The sequence below is a fragment of the Carcharodon carcharias genome, chromosome 11, assembly GCF_017639515.1.
Source record: "Carcharodon carcharias isolate sCarCar2 chromosome 11, sCarCar2.pri, whole genome shotgun sequence".
In the NCBI taxonomy this organism is placed as follows: Eukaryota; Metazoa; Chordata; class Chondrichthyes; order Lamniformes; family Lamnidae; genus Carcharodon; species Carcharodon carcharias.
Genome location: NC_054477.1, coordinates 13,812,471 through 13,830,074, shown reverse-complemented (window position 1 = coordinate 13,830,074; position 17,604 = coordinate 13,812,471). Strand labels below are relative to the sequence as shown.

The 17,604-nt window shown below is 41.4% G+C and overlaps 1 protein-coding gene across 5 annotated transcripts in view; it reads left to right on the top strand.

Annotated features, from left to right (window-relative positions):
* The window catches only part of pak1 (p21 protein (Cdc42/Rac)-activated kinase 1), a 195,676-nt gene that overhangs the window by 82,177 nt on the left and 95,895 nt on the right, over positions 1-17,604 (top strand). The window contains exon 1 of one of the 5 annotated variants that reach the window (XM_041199707.1): positions 819-922. The exons of the other annotated variants lie outside the window; for them this stretch is intronic. The gene's annotated coding sequence lies outside the window, so the exon portion shown is untranslated. Of the gene's footprint in view, positions 1-818; positions 923-17,604 lie in introns of those variants that run through there. 5 annotated transcript variants of the gene reach the window in all.

Genomic DNA, 17,604 nt, shown 5'->3' with positions numbered 1-17,604 from the left:
GTATGATTACAATGCAGTCTGGCCTTGGGCTATTAAAAAAATACCAGATGGGTCATCTCTACACAAAATGATACCTAAGGGGATTGGGGAAAATTACTGTCGTGAGCTGGCTCCTCAGAACCCAAGTAATGTAGAGAACATTTCTGATGATTTTTATTTTACGATTGATTTGGTTGAGTTAACTCCGAGTAGCAGGACTAAAACAAACTCAGCAAACGTGGGATTGAGAATAGAAAATAAGCCAGGATCTCCACTCCTATTCACCATCCAGTGACTGATTTATTGATGGATGGAGCAGAGGTTGAACCCCAGGGATCAGGAAAATAACATGAAGGGGGTGAGACTGATTAATTTGTGATGTGATGGCAGGAGTTTGCAAATGAGGGAGAGGGATGATGGATGTGGGAAGTGGGGGGGGGGGGGGGGGGTTGGTGGGGGAGAGGAGTGAGGCGATGTTAGGGGGTGAGTGGGGGTGGGGTTCGGGTCAGGAGAGAGGAGTGACAATGCTGTCGGAGTTATTTCGCAGAACAGTTCTAATTTAGAAGGTAATCTGTTTTAAAGTTACCTGAAGCTTCAGTTCAGCTCCATGGACTGTATGTTGTACCATACATTATGAATATGCTCCTAAATATTACGTTTTCCTTTGATTCACATTATTAACCAGCAATTAAATTAGAACAAAGCCAATCCCAGATTGCCCGGAGCATGACTGTGTTAAACATCAGGCAGTCGAGATGTCTGCATTGGTTGCGGAAGGAGAAAGAGAGAGAGAAAAAACCAATGTGAGTCACTCAGAATATGACATCATGTCTGGGGAGGTCCCAGCCACTGCGTGCTGTTACTTGTGTTATACACCGGTGTTAGATGTTTGTGGCAGGAGAGGGAGAAAGAAGAGGAGCTTATAGAAACAATCCTTAATTAGGTGAGAGCTTATACCTTTTAAGAAGGATCTGTGTGTGTTTGTGGGAATATTGTGGAATAGGCGAACTGTTGCAAAGCAGTGCGAAGATTAAGCCTTTGTTGAGGTAAGGCTTGTTCTGAGGCAGTGCTGTGTGAGTGTTTGTATTGTCTGATCTAGCTGTCAGTGCGAGAGTACCGCTGGGGGGGCGGGGGGGGGGGTGGTGGGGTTACAATGATATATGTTGGTGCGATTAATAAGCAATTGCTGCGGGTGACAAATGAGGGAAGGCTGCTGGTCATGCAGGTGATAACTGTATGGTCGAGAGGAAGATATTCATTCATTCTATGATCCTGACCTTCCGCGTCTAAGTGGCCTAGCATTGAAGGTGTGAGAAAGATTCATGGCCTTTTATATAAAAAAAAGGTTGATGTAGATTTGTTTGCTGTTGTGCTTAGCTATGAGATGGAATAATAATATATTTACCCCTTAAAAGGGTAAGAAAACTGTTAAGTGTGTAGCTATGTTTCATGCAGAACTGCATTATCAAACTCTGGCACTGAGCTTGGGTGATTTTTAGCACGAGGGCATTTGAATGAATTTCCTGATGCTGAACTTGATTGAGGAGTTTAACACAAAGTTCCTTCTGTAGTCTACACTTCATCCAAAAGATGCAGCTGCTTATTTTTGGCCTCTTGCAAATATAATACTAAGGAATAATTAAAAGGAATATTTGGTAGTTTTCACACCTGTGTCTGTTTATTTGATTGGGTCATCTTTTGAAATGTGTTTACTTTAAATAAATTAGTTCACTACTGTTTGCACCATAAAGATGTACCCTGAAGCTATGGTGAAAAATGCTAATATTACAACTTGTTTTACTTGACTTCTCTGTTTCTGCCTATCCCTTCAGCCTCAACGCGGAGTCTCTCCCTCTTTATTTTTTGCTGTGCATGTTCTCTATTTCCTCTTTTTCTTTTGCCCCTCTTTCCTATCCCTTTCCTCCTCCACCTCTCTCTCATCCCCTCTTTCCGCTCCTCCTCTGTTCCCTTTCCTCCTCTCTTTCCTCCTCTCTGTCCCCCTCTCTGTCCCCCTCTCTGTCCCCCTCTCTGTCCCCCTCTCTGTCCCCCTCTCTGTCCCCCTCTCTGTCCCCCTCTCTGTCCCCCTCTCTGTCCCTTTTCTCTGTCCCTTTTCTCTGTCCTCCTCTCTTTCCCTTTTCTCTTTCCCTTTTCTCTTTCCTCCTCCTTCCTCCTCTCCTTCCTCCTCTCCTTCCCTTTTCTCTTTCCTCCTCTCTTTCCCTTTTCTCTTTCCTCCTCTCTTTCCCTTTTCTTTCCTCCTCTCTTTCCCTTTTCTCTTTCCTCCTCTCTTTCCCTTTTCTCTTTCCTCCTCTCTTTCCCTTTTCTCTTTCCTCCTCTCTTTCCCTTTTCTCTGTCCCTTTTCTCTGTCCCTTTTCTCTGTCCCTTTTCTCTGTCCCTTTTCTCTGTCCCTTTTCTCTGTCCCTTTTCTCTTTCCTCCTCCTCTTTCCTCCTCCTCTTCCCTCCTCCTCCTTCCTCCTCCTCCTTCCTCCTCTCCTTCCTCCTCTCCTTCCTCCTCTCCTTCCTCCTCTCCTTCCTCCTCTCCTTCCTCCTCTCCTTCCTCCTCTCCTTCCTCCTCTCCTTCCTCCTCTCCTTCCTCCTCTCCTTCCTCCTCTCCTTCCTCCTCTCCTTCCCTTTTCTCTTTCCTCCTCTCCTTCCCTTTTCTCTTTCCTCCTCTCTTTCCCTTTTTTCTTTCCTCTCTTTCCCTTTTTTCTTTCCTCCTCTCTTTCCCTTTTCTCTTTCCCTTTTCTCTTTCCCTTTTCTCTTTCCCTTTTCTCTTTCCCTTTTCTCTTTCCCCCTTCCTCCTCTCCTTCCTCCTCCTTCCTCCTTTCTTTCCCTTTTCTCTTTCCTCCTCTCTCTCTTTCCCCCCAACTCCCCCCACCTTGAACCTGCATTTATATTGGACTTGTTTCCCACAATCCAAATTAAAACAAATGTCCATGAGCTAGACCCTAGTATTTATACATATGTACACACATCCCCACACATCTACTTTGATGCAATGCTTTGTCAGACTGAGTTGTTTTCATTAACTATTACAACCAGATTTATGTATACAAGTATTGTGCTCTTAAAATGATGGTTGGAAATTCGATTAGTTTTATTTTGCAGGAAACTTTGCATTTTTTTGGAGACGCGGGTTTGGAAACAAATATTTCTGAATACACCAGTATCCGCTGTGTGTTTATTCATTGACAGTTGGGGGTGTGGTGTAATTTCATTGTTCATCAAAGAAAGAAAGGACTTGCATTTATATCATGCCTTCCATGGCCACAGGGTGCCCAAAACACTACAGCCAATCTAGTACCTGGAAATGCATTCATTGTTGGAATGTAGAAAGCATGGCACAAATTGCAATCAGCAAGATCCCACTAACTTGATAATGGCCAAAATCTATTTTTAGTGATGTTGCTTGAGGGATAAATATTGTACAGAGCACTGGAGATAACTGCCTTCACCTATGAAATAGTGACATGGACTCTGTTATATCATCATCATTATCGACAACAGCAGCAACAACTTGTATTTATATAGCATCTTTAATGGTGAAAAATACCCCAAGGTTTTTTCGAGGAGCATTATCAAGTAAAATTTGACATCAAGCCACAAAGGAGATATGGGGCAGATGACCAGAAAGTGTGGCCAGAGTTAGTTTTAAGGAGTGTCTTAAAGGGCAAAAGAAAGGTGGAGAGGTTTATGGAGGGAATTCCAGAGCTTGGGAACTATGAAACTGACAGTTAAGAATGGTTGAACAAATCGGGATGCTTAAGTCTAGAACCACGTTTATCTGAGGGTTTTGAGGATACAGAGATGGGGAGTGAAGCCATGGAGGAATTTGAAAACAAGGATGAATCATAGGATTGAAAAATAGGGAAGTTATGCTAAATCTATCTCGATTATACCACACTTAGTACTCTGCAGAGGTATGGTAGGGGGTCTGATCATCATACTATAAAAAGGATATAGAGACACTGGAGAGAGTTCAGAGAAGCTTTGAGGATGACACCAAAAATGTGTGAGTATACATACCAGGGAAGGATTGAGAGGCTCGGTCTCTTTTCTCTTGAAAAAAGGAGGTTTAACCTAATAGAGGTCTTTAAATTTGCTAAAGGTTTGGATAGAAGTGGATTCAGAGAGAAGGCTTTCTCTCGTGAGGAAGAGCATAACTAGAGACCATCAATATAAGATAGTCATCAAGAAATCCAATAAGGAATTCAGAAGAAACTTCTTTAATGTGCAACTTGTTACCACAGGGAGTGGCTGAAGCGGATAGTATAGATGCATTTAAGAGAAAACTAGACAAACATCTGAGGGAGATGGGAATTCAGGATTATGATGGTAGATTTAGATGAGAAAAGATGGAAGGAGGCTCAAGTTAAGCATAAACATCAGCATGGACTGGTTGGGTTGCATGGCTTGTTTCTGTGCTGCGTGTACTATGTAATCCTATGTCATGTAATCCTTTATAAAAGACATATCTGACAGTAGACCACCCCATCAGTACTGCACTAGGAGTGTCAGCCTGGATTATGTGCTGAAGTCTCTGGAACGAGAAACTCAAGCAGCAACTTGCACCGTTTTGTTTGAACCTGCACTACAATCATTACAAAGGTACAATGCAGTATGTGGTACTCGTTGTATGTGGGTTTTGATGACCTGCCCCTTTTATTTAAATTGGGAAATATTAGTGCTCTCTCTTCCATATTTGTGTAAATTAATTTAGCTGAGGAATGTTTGCAGTGAATATAAACTTGTGGCGAAAGGAGGCTTGACAGGGTAGATGCTGAGAGAATGTTTCTCCTTGTTGGGGAGTCTAGAACTAGGGGGCACAGTTTAAATATAAGGGGTCTCCCATTTAAAATGGAGATGAGAAATCTTTTTTCTGAGAGTCATTGGTCTGTGGAATTCTCTTTACTAGAGTGCAGTGAAGGCTGTGCCTTTGAATATATTGAAGATTGAGTTAGATTTTTGATTGACAAGGCTGTCGAAGGAGGGAGGCAGACAGGAAAGTAGAGTTAAGGCCATAATTCAGATCGGCCATGATCTCAATGAATAGCGGAGCAGGATTGAGGGGCAGAATGAGCTACTCCTTTTCTTAGTTCTTGTTCTGTTGTGTTCAAATGTAGAAATGGGGAAAAATCTCCTTTGAATGCTTTGCTGACTTTTTTTTGCCAGATTTTCTTCTGTTGCTGCAATATTTTAACCACAGCGAATAACTCCTTTGCTGTATTTAACACAGCGACCAATATAGGCTAAACATATAGTACCCTGCTACTATAAAACCACTACATTCAGGGTAATCTCAAAATAACCCACTTTATAGCAGTGTTGCAAAGAATATGGCTCATGAGCAGGCACATGAGATTAACTGATCTCACTTATTCTCTCCTTCCTTGAGTGTTAACTGTAGTTGCCCACTGCCTTTCCCAACTAACCATCATCATGTGTGCTGATAGTGCATGTTGCCAGTTTATTGAGCTTGGCAGGAATGCCAATGTTGTGAGAAGTTTATTTCACTCCCTTACTCCTGTGTACCTTAGAGATGTCGAGCTAATTGTAATACTAATTGTAATTGTAATACTCCTGCATTGGCTAATGTCAAGACATCACACATATAACACCAAAGGAGGCTGTTTGGCCCATCGTGCTACTGCTGACTCTTTGAAAAAGCTACCTGATTAGTCCTATGCCTCTTGCTCTTTCCCTGTAGGAAATATTTTCATCTTATTCCACAACCCTTTTGGGCAGTGCACTCCAGATTATCCTAAATAGCTTTTTCAAAAAAAAGGTCACTTTGCTTAAACGTTCTTTTACTACTTATGCTAAAACTGTGGTGTCTGGTGACTGACCCATCCACCAGGGGAAACAGTTTCTCTTTATGTACTCTCTTACTTTTATACCATATATACTGAGGGGCAAAGCTGAAGGCTTCTCAATCTGTATAGCTTAGCTATCAAGGAAGCTGTCTGATTTTTATTTCACTTCTGTATTAAATTGAACAAACAGAACACAGGTGACTCCCAAAAGGCTTTTAAAAAAAATTAATATCCTGCCTATAATGTCATCTTTCACTTATAAGAACTGGTCTGGAACTTAAATCTTCAAGCAAGTGGGCTAAAGGTAAATTTGTATCCTGAATATGTGGTGAACATCTAAAATTTGGTGCAATATGTGCTAAAAAAAATTAGAGTTCTTAACTGTCTGAACATATTTAACCATTGATTTGCCTAATCTTAAATGGTTGATACATCACGGCAACTTGCACTTATGTAGCACCTTTACTGTAGAAAAATACCTCAAGGTGCTTCACAGGAGAGTACTCAGACAAAAAGATTGTTACTGAGCCGAAGAAGGAGTTATTCAGGCAGGTGACCAAAGTTTGGTCAAAGAAGTAGGTTTTAAGGAGTGTCTTAAAGGAGGAGAGAGATGTAGAGGGGGAATTCCAGAGCCTAGACAGCTGAAGGAATAGTCGCCAATGGAGGTGAGAGAGAAGTGAGGGTTGTATAAAAGACCGGAATTAGAGGAGCAGGTTTCTTGGAAGGTTGTAAGGCTAGTGAAGGTTACAGAGATAGGGAAGGGTAAGGCCATGGAGAGATTTGAACACAATTATAAGTTTGTATTTGACTCCTAGTACACTGGTGCCTCAATGTACATCAACATGCATACAGGTGATTCACACAATTTTTAAAAATTTAGTCATTTGAAAAATATTGCTTCCTGCCCAGAGTTATGCAACTCTAGTCTCATTCAGTGGGGCTTTTTTTTGTGTAATTCAATGGTCCACACAGCTATCTTGTTGATGCTGAAGTTCTGGAACCAGCCAGATGGCCTGTGATGATCGATTTGGTTGTGTAACTTCCTCTGTTTCTACTTGTTCAACAAGTTAAGCGGTTTTATATAATTCAGTGGAATAAGACTGAATTTTGATTGTCCTGGTTTTATTTTGTGGGTACTTCAGATGGGTTACGCTGTTCAGCATATGATCCTGACTCTTGGTTGATGCTATGTAATTTAACCTTGAATAACATGCTACAGTATTTGCCCTCTTAATCCATTTACTTTACCTACCAAAGATATATCGATCACATTCTTGAAAATTTCACTTGACCCAGTATCTACAGCCTTTTGGAAGGGAGAATTCCAGATTTTCCCTACCCTTTATATACAAAAGTGCTTCGTGATTTCACTCCTGAATGGCATAACACTAGGGTAATCAACCCTCCAGGATTGGCCTGGAGTTTCCATGAATTGGGAGATCAATCTCCAGGACACTGCTGTGTACAATCCTGGAGAAAAATCATTGGCTTTTAGACTTTATTTATGCCATTTTCTTTGAATATTTCTCTTTGCCCGATATAAAAATATTGAAAATGGTATGGGGGGGAAGGCTGTTTGGCTGACAGTCAAGCATCATCCAATACGGTAACGAGACTTTTTGCTTTCCATTTGGCATAGGAAGGCAGTACATCACAGGGATGTATGTGTTGGCCGACTGATGGCTGGAGTGTAGGGGCAAGTCATGTGATGAAACCCCAGAAGTTGGCAACCCTACTTAACACTTGACACATGCTTTGCACTGTTCTGGTCCCTATTATAAAAAAGGTGTACAGGCAATGGAGAAGATGCAAAAAAGAATTTACAAGGATATTATGAGAACTGAGAGGATATACTAATCAGGAAAGACTGAACAGGCTCAAGCTCTTTTCCCAAGAAAAGAGGGATGGAGGTTAGAGGTGATTTAATAGAAGTGTTTAAAATTATGGGAGGGTTTGATAAGGTAGATGCAGAGAAGATGTTTTCACTTGTTGGGGAGTCCAAAACTGGGGGTCATAAACATAAAATAGTTAACAATTAACTCAATAAAGAATTCTGTAGCAACTTGTTTAGCCAGAGTAGTTAGAATGTGGAATTTGTTACCACGTGGAGTAGCTGAGGCAAATAGTTGCATATTAGGAGGAAGCTATATAAACATGAGAAAGGAATAGAAGGTTATGCTGATAGGGTGAGATGGAGAGCGGTGAGAGGAGATAGGGTGAGATGGTGAGTGGTGAGAGGAGACTTCGTAAGTACCAGCATAACCCAGTTCAACAGTTTCAGTGCTGTAGATTGTATTTAAACATAATCGTGCCCCCTCATGAGGTTGGTGGTTATTTGCACAATTCCGTAGGTCCTAGTATTTCTTTGACAGACGCTTCAGCAAAGTATCAACGAGCAAAGTAGTGAGTGCTAAGGCTTCTTGGTCATTGGATGGTATCATTACCAAACCAGATTCTGTTATTCCTGCATTGTAAGTCAGGGGCAAGGAATCTTGGCTTAGTTTTTATTTTCCCTTTCATTGAGCTGCTAGACAATTCCTGAGGGGGAGACACAGGCTAGGTTTGGTACATAATTAGTAGCTCAACACCGAGTCTGGTGCTTGTGTATAGGGAAAAAAATAGTGGCAGTCTGAGGGTAGCTATTTTTACTCTGCACAGAAAGCCTGTTCTGAAGGTGGTACCTCATGGCACCAGAAAGCTTGGGGATGTTGGCTCAGCTGAAATTTTCAAGACTGCAATCGATGTTTTTTGGGTATTGATATTGAGGGATGTGGAGCTAAGGTAAGTAAATGGAGTTGAGGTGCGGATCAACTGTGATGTGAATGAATGGTGGAACAGGCTCAAGGGGCTGAATAGCCTTTTCCTGTTGTATGTTTCTGTGTTCTTGTGGGACCAGCAATACCTCATTTGTATAACTCACTACAAGAATGAGCTCAGCTTTCTTGGACAGCAGGCTGTAATATACATACCCCAATACGTTTGGAGGGGGGTGGGGAGTAGGGTGGGGAGTAGGGTGGGGGAGGGGTGGGGGGGTGGTTGGCTGCAGTGCACATAGTGGTGTACTGTTCAGGTGAGCTCTCTATATGGTTATTGTAGCTGTTTTTCAAGCTGATGTGACCAGTTACATAAATCAAGAGCCACTAAGCCTAACACATTCCAGCAGACACAATCAGGAAGCTCCTAAATCCATTAATTCTTGATTACATTAAACCATTTTCATTTACTGCAAGATTGTTTGTACATCCGGCTCAAAATCCAGCATGAGTCATCACAGGCTAATGAATACTTCTGAATAATAAGACAGAATACAATACAATGCATCTTTTTTTTAATAAAAAGGCAGGATTAAAAATCCGTTTGTAGAATTCATTATTTTTCCATTCCTTCTCTGAATATGCTGCTTCATTCTGGGGTGCAGTTATACCAATACCTCGCTCAACTAGCCATTATTTTTTCCTATTGTTCATTCTTGGGATGTGGGCATCGCTGGCTATTCCAGCATTTATTGCCCATCCCTAACTGGCCTTGAGAGGGTGGCGGTGAGCTACCTTCTTGAACCGTTGCAATCCATGTGTTGTAGAAAACACCCATAGTGCTATTAGGAAGAGAGATCCAGGATTTTGACCCGGTGACGGTGAAGGAACGGCGATATGTTTCCAAGTCAGGATGGTGAGTGACTTGGCGGAGAACTTCCAGGTGGTGGTGTTCCCATGTGTCTGCTGCCCTTGCCCTTCTTGATAGTAGTGGTTGTGGTTTTGGAAGATGCTGTTGCCAGAGCCTTGGTGAGTTGCTGGAGTGCATCTTGTAGATGGTACACACTGCTGCCATTGTGCTTTGGTGGTGGAGGGAGTCAATGTTGAAGATAGTGGATGGGGTGCCGATCAGGCAGGCTGCTTTATCCTGGATGGTGTCGAACTTCTTGTTGTTGGAGCTGCACTCATGCAAACAAGTGGAGAGTATTCTATTAGACTCCTTACATGTGCTTGTAGATAGTGGACAGGCTTTGAGAAGTCAGGACGTGAATTACTTGCTGCAAAATTCCCACTCTCTGACCTGCACTTGTAGCCACAGTATTTATATGGCTGGTCCAGTTCAGTTTGTGGTCAATGTTAACCCCTAGGATGTTAATAGTGGGGAATTCAGTGGTGATAAGAACAAAAGAACTAGGAGCAGGAGTAGGCAATTCAGCCGCTCAAGCCTGCCCCGCCATTCAATACGATCATGGCTGATCTCATTTTGGCCTCAACTCCAATTTCATGCCCTCTCCCCATAACCTTTCAACCCGTTACTAATTAAAAATCTGTCTATCTCCTCGTTAAATTTATGCAGTGTCCCAGCATCCACTGCACTCTGAGGTAGTGAATTCCACAGATTCACGACCCTTTGAGAAAAGTAATTGCTCCTCATCTCTGATTTAAATCTACCACCCCTTAGCCTAAAACTATGGTCTCTCGTTCTAGAATGCCCCACAACGGGAAACATTTGCTCCACATATATTTTGTCTATCCCCTTTAGCATTTTATATACCTCAATTAAATCTCCTCTCATCCTTCTAAATTCTAGCCTAAACTGCTCAATCTCTCCTCATAAGACAAGCCCCGCATCTCTGGAATCAATCTAGTGATCCTCCTCTGAAGTGCCTCCAATGCAACTACATCCTTCCTCAAGTAAGGGGACCAAAACTCTGCACAATACTCCAGGTGCGGTCTCACCAATGCCTTGTACAGTTGCAACAACACTTCCCTATTTTTATATTCTATTCCTTTAGCAATAAATGCCAAAATTCCATTTGTCTTCCTTATTACCTGCTGTACCTACATACTAGCTTTCAGCGATTCATGCACTAGGACACCCAGATCCCTCCGCACTGAAGCACTCTGAAGTTTCTCTCCATTTAAATAATAAGTCGCCTTTTTATTTTTCCGATCAAAATGGATAACCTCACACTTATCCGCATTAAACTCCAACTGCCAAATTTTGGCCCATTCACCCAACCTGTCCATATCCATTTGTAAATTTCTCATTTCTTCATTGCAACTTACTTTCACACCTATTTTGGTGTCATCTGCAAATTTAGCTACAGTTCCTTCTACCCCTGAATCCAAGTCATTAATATAGATTGTAAATAGTTGGGGCCCAAGGTCCGAAGCCTTTGGCACCCCACTAGTTACAGCTTGCCATCCAGAAAAAGACCATTTATCCCGACTCTCTGCTTTCTGTTGGTTAGCCAATCCTTCATGCAAGCTAATATATTACCCCTAACTCCGTGTTAATGTGTAACAATGCCATTGAATATCAAGGGGAAATTGTTAGATTCTCTCTTGTTGGAGATGATCATTACTAAGCACTTGAGTAGCAAGTTACATTTGTGCCACACACCAGCCCAAGTCTGAATATTGTCCAGGTCTGGCTGCTTATGGACATGGATTGCTTCTGCATCTGAGGAATTGAGTCATCTTACATAGTGCTAACAAACTGTTCATATCCGCTTCACATTTATTTTTGATAGTGTGAAAGTAGCTATGAGGAGGATTTGAAACTGATGAACATGCATTTTAGTTTTTGCATGAGACTGAACTTTTTGGATACTTGAATGACAGACCAGATCCACAGACTTGGATGTTTTTATGCTACCAGCCATTGTCCATACCATACCGTATATGGCTGAACCAGTATGTTCATGGCCTTGATGTCATATTTGACCTGCGATGTACTTCTGTCCGCATATCCACGGCATCACAATGTTTTATGTCTTGAGTCTATGAGTTCACTAGTCAAGTAAACTTTAATTGCACGCCTTCATATACGCTTGTTATCAATAATGGAGAGAGATCGACATAAGAACAAACTGTGATTGTTTATTGCAACAGAAGGCAGAGCACTAAATCCTTGTGTGCTCCCACAACCATGCCCTGCTGTAGACTTAGTTAACCAGTAGCCTGCACTGTACTTTGATTGGTCAGTACTGTCACATGGTTAGTCCACTTGCAATCTCTTAAAGGTACATCATACTCCACTTTACCAGAACTGCCTATTTCCATCTCTAACATCTCCCGGTTCTGTCCCAGCCTCAGCGTACCTGCTGCTGAAATACGCTTTCATGCCTTTGTTACTTCTGATTCAACTAAACTAATGCATTCCTGGCTGGCCTTCACATTATACTGTTACCTTGAGCAGCTGAGTTTTGAATGATCTCATGTCTCAATTTTTACCATGTCCAATTCACCATCACCCTTGTGTTCGCTGACCTCCATTGGTTTCTGGCTAAGCAATGCATTGGTTTAAAATTCTCATCCTTGTTTTCAACTCCCTCTATAGCCTTGTTATTTCCTATCTCTAATCTCCCCCAACCCTCCGAGATCCCTACACTCATCTAATTCTGTACTTTTCGACCATCCCCAACTTGAATTGCTCCGTCATTGGTGGCCATTCCTTCAAGTATCCAAGATGCTTAGCTCTCAAATCTCCTCCCTAAATCTCACTGTCTTTACCTCTCTTACCTTCTTTTAAAGCTTAGCTGTTTGATGAATCTTTTGGTCATCTGTTCTCATCTAATATCTCCTCATGTAGCTCGGTGTCAGATTTATAATACTCCTTTGAAATGCCTCAGATCATTTTATTATGTTAAAGGTGCTATATAAAGCAAGTTATTGTAAGGTGAAGTGTAATGAAAGAAAGCTCATTTTATTTATCATTTTCCCTGCAAGCATGACAGCCATGGCTCAGTTGGTAACATCCTCTACTCAGTCAGAATGTTGTGGGTTGAAGTCCTACTCCAGAGTCTTTGGCACAAAAGTCTAGGCTAACACTCCAGTGCAGTACTTGGAGTTCTAGTTCCTGTGTACCCTCTCGGTTGGATGTAAAGGGATACCATTGCATTCAAAGAAGAGCAGGGAGTTATCTCCTGTGTCTTGCCTCATATTTATCCCCTAATCAAGATAATGAAAAATATCAGATTATCTGGCTGTTATCTCATTGCTGTTTATGGGACCTTGGTGTACAAATTGGCTGCCATGTTTCCTATGTTATAACCCTTCAAGAATATTTCATTGGCTGTAAAGCGCTTTGAAATGTCCTGAGATCATGAAAGGCACCATATAAATGCAAGTATTTCTTTTAATTTCAATTTAAAAACAATTATCTTGTATACTTCTGCAGACAGTATTTTGCTCTGACTCACTTGTGTAACTACAGAGAGTAACAACTAGAATTCTGTTGCCTCTTGGGGATAAGTGCATCCTACATTAATCCGCAGCATGCTGGGCTCTTATGGATTTAAATCTGATATTCCAAATATCTCACTGTCTCTCTAAACCTGAACCCAGGCAAGGTCCTCAATAACCTTACGTGAGATGATTTAGCGCATCAGATGAATAGTCCTATTTCATACCTGTTGCTTTTATTCACTGCTTTTCCTGAAATCTTCAAGATACCAGTGTATGTAGCAGTTTTGGGGGGAAAATGATGTTTTCTTTGTTACTGGAGGGGATAGAGGATGGTAGTAAAAGTTGACCCAGATGTTGTGATAGTGATGGTAATAATGGTGAAACTGTCAATTTTCGCCATCATTACATCTCTGAAACTGACAGCAACCTCTGGAGCCTGCACATGTGCAGTTAAATGCAGAACTCCAGAATTTTCTGTCAGTGATTTTGTGCTTCTCCATAGGGTGCACTGTTGAAGTCCCGGCAAACTGCAATCAATTAGAAATTACTGAACTGATGTACAACCCTTTTGCACTATTAGGTATGCTGTAAAAACATATGGGACACTTGCTTTTATCAATCGAGGCATAGATTACAAAAGTAGGGCGGTTATGTTGGAGTTGTGTCGAATCTTGGTGAGGCCACAGCTGGAGTAGTGTGTGCAGTTCTGGTCACCACATTATAGGAAGGATGTGATTGCACTGGAGGGGGTGCAGAGGAAATTCACCAGGATATTGCCTGGGATGAAACATTTAAGTTACGAAGAGAGGTTGGGTAGACTTGGGTTGTTTTCATTGGAGCAGAGAAGACTGAGGGGTGTCCTGATCGAGGTGTACAAGATTATGAGGGGCATGGACAGGGTGGATAGGGAGCAGCTGTTCCCCTTAGTTGAAGGGTCAGTCACAAGGGGACATAAGTTCAAGGTGAGGAGCAGGAGGTTTAGGGGGGATGTGAGGAAAAACTTTTTTACCCAGAGGGTGGTGGAGGCAGGTTGCCTCACATCCTTTAAAAAGTACCTGGATGAGCACTTGGCATGTCATAACATATGGGCCAAGTGCTGGTAAATGGGATTAGGTAGGTAGGTCAGGTGTTTCTCACGTGTCGGTGCAGACTCGATGGGCCAAAGGGCCTCTTCTGCACTGTGTGCTTCTGTGAACACTTGGACAAAGCTGCGCTTTGTTGAATAAGGTGTCATTTGTTTTTAACGGTGTAATAAGTTCATAATTAAGGCTGAACTGCCTCAGTAGCCCCAAGAAACTAATAGTATGTTTGCGGAATGTCAAATTTCTCTACCATGAGAAATATTGCACCTAATTTTTATATTGTTTTAAGGTGAGCTGTAATATTTCAGCTTCTCCCTAAATCCCATGTGTATGCCCCAATCTTGATTTCGTGCTCTGTAAAATTATATTAAAAAGCGAAGGATGATCAGAAACAGAAATACGTGGAAAAACTCAGCAGGTCTGGCAGCATCGGCGGAGAAGAGGGGAGACCAAACGCAGACTGGGTGACCGCTTTGCAGGACACCTTCGGTCTGTCCGCAAGCATTACCCAACCTCCCTGTCGCTTGCCATTTCAACAGTCCACCCTGCTCTCATGCCCACACGTCTGTCCTTGGCTTGCTGCATTGTTCCAGTGAAGGTCAATGTAAACTGGAGGAACAGCATCTCATCTTTCAACAAGGCACTTTACAGCCTTCCGGACTAAATATTGAGTTCAACAATTTTAGATCTTGAAATCTCTCCTCCATCCCCACCCCCTTTCCGTTTCTTCCCCCTCCTTTTTGTTTTTTCGAATAAATTATATAGATTTTTCTTTTCCCACCAATTCCATTATTTTTAAATGTATTTCCCCCCATTATTTATCCCTACCTTTTAGCCCTTTTAGTATTGCTTCACCCCACCCCCACTAGAGCTATCTGTACCTTGTCTGTCCTGCTTTCTACTTTTAATTAGCACATGCGTTTAGATAATATTGCCTTCAACACCTCTTTGTCCTTTTGTCTGTGACATTTTTTGGTTATCTCCACCTATTACTGGTTGCTTGTCCCAACAACACCCCCCCGCCCCCCCCCCCCAAACCAGTTTATATTTCACCCCTTTCCTATTTTTACTTAGTTGTATTGAAGGGTCATGAGGACTCGAAACATCAACTGTGCTCTTCTCCGCCGATGCTGCCAGACCTGCTGAGTTTTTCCAGGTATTTCTGTTTCTGTTTTGGATTTCCAGCATCCACAGTTTTTTGCTTTTATCTATGAAGGATGATCAGTGCTTGTAACTTCCTGTTTTGCTGTCTGTGAGAATGCTTGATTGTGATTGGCTGCTTACCCTGCTTAATCTTGCTCTTGCTGGACACCTGGGGATCCCTTTCATTTGGTGTCAGATTCAAACCAGCATTCGGGAAATGAGAAATCCACGCCACAAGTGTTGCTAGATCTTTGCAGACAGCTTTCTTCAAGGTAAATGAGCACCATTGCTTTGTGGCAGACTGGAATATATGAATAGTGCTATATATTAAAGATGCATTTCCAGATCTGTTGCCAACGTGTTTACCTTCACTTTTAATACCTGCAGTTTAACATTGGAAAATTCTTTTTTTTTAATGGGACTTTTTCACCAATTTACAAAGGTAGAAGTGAGATTGAGCTAAAACAACTCTTTGCAGACATGATTACAGGCTGAAACTGCAGATCTTAAGTGTCTGCCGCCGTGCCTCTTCTGTTTAATTAAAAAAAACATTTTAAATCTACATTTTTGCAGTTTTATGACTTTAAGTAATATTTGGTCTACAAGCCCAATGTTGTTGCCAAGGTTTTTTTAACGCATAATAGTGGATATGAGAAATGTTAATACAGTTGGGTTATTGATTTTGTCCTTCCAATCTTCTTCAGTTCTGTGTGGAGTGGGTAATTTGAATTCAGTAACATTAGCTGGTGAATTACTGGTTAGCTTAATTTGAGATGATGAATTAAATGCATCACAGAAGGAGCACATTGCCATAACATTGAAGACTAATTGGTGGTTTTTATTTTCTCCTGTAAAGTATTGGTGGCAATAAGCTAAATAAACCTAATGAGCAACATTAAATTATTGGAATGATCTCCTTTCTATGCTGATGATGTATATCAACAACTCTACAGATGCTGAAGTATCTGCTGTACCGATTACATTGGAGATTTAGAAGAGCAATGTTGCTGCAATGGGAAATTTTGAAGTGGGTGTGACTGTTTCAAAAGCCTTGTTCTGCCAACTCAATCAATGCAGCAATTTTTAAAAATATGTTTTTTCATGGGATGTGGGCATTGCCGACAAGGCCAGCGTTCATTGCCCATCTGTTAATTGCCCTTGAGAAGGTGGCGGTCAGCTTCTTGAACTGCTGCAGTCCAAGTGGTGTTTGCAAGCAGTAGTCATGAGATTGAATGATGAGATGAGTAGTGAATTAAGTGCATTTAAAATAAAGAAAGAGATGTATTGAATAAGCTAATGAAACTTGAGGATAAAACCTTTGGTCTGAATGCATTGCATCTACATATTTTAAAAGAATCTAGGGAAGAGATATCAGAGATTAAATACTTGTATTTAATAATTCAGGAAAAAAAGTAGTGCAAGAGGGCTGGCGTGTAGCTAATCTAATCCCTTTATTTAAAAAAGAAGAACACGTCCAGCAAATTATTGACCAGTGAGTTTAAAATTGGTGGTAGGAGAAATAATGGCATCTTTGCTAAAGGAGAGAATAGAAATAGAACATCTAGAAATGGGAAATATATTAATGAATAGCATGGGTTTCAAAAGGGAAACCTTGCTTGACCAACCTTATTGAAGTTTTTGAGGTAACAGAGTAGACAATGGATGTAAGATGTAGTGGATGTAATTTACCTGGATTTTTGAAAGGCCATAATAAGGTCAGAGTATGTGGAGTTGGGGGACAAGTGAAAGAATGGATTGTTAACTACAAGACAAAGACAAGCTACAAGACAGAGTACGCAAATAAAGGATAATTATTCAGAGTGGCAGAAGGTGGGAAGTGGTATTCCACAAGGATCAGTGCTGACACCACTGCCATTCATAATTTACGTTAACAATTTGGACTTTGGAATCAAAAACACTATTTCTAAATTTGCAGATGTCTTCAAGTTGGGGGGCAGGGCATAGTCAATACTGAGGAGGCATGCAACAAATTATTGGAGGATAGTAATAAACTTGCAGAATAGGCAAATACTGGACAAATGAAGTTCAACGCCGATAAATGTGAGGTCGTTCATTTCGGTAAGACTGGAAGGTGTAGATCCAGGTGGGGTGGAAGAACAAATACATCAGTAAATAAAAGTTGGGCCACAGATTAGCAAGTCTATTTTTTTTTAAAAAACAAACAAAGCACTAGGCTTTATTTCTAGAGGGATACAATTGAAAGAGTAGGGAGTTATGCTATAAGCCTGTGTTGAACTTTGATTAGACCACAGTTCTGCTTGCCATATCATAACAAGGATATAGAGGGACTGGAGAGGGTGCAGAGAAGCTTAAGGGATGATACCAGAAATGCATGGGTATACATATCAGGAAAAGATTGACAGGCTGGGTCACTTTTCTCTTGAGAAAAGAAGACTTGAGGGT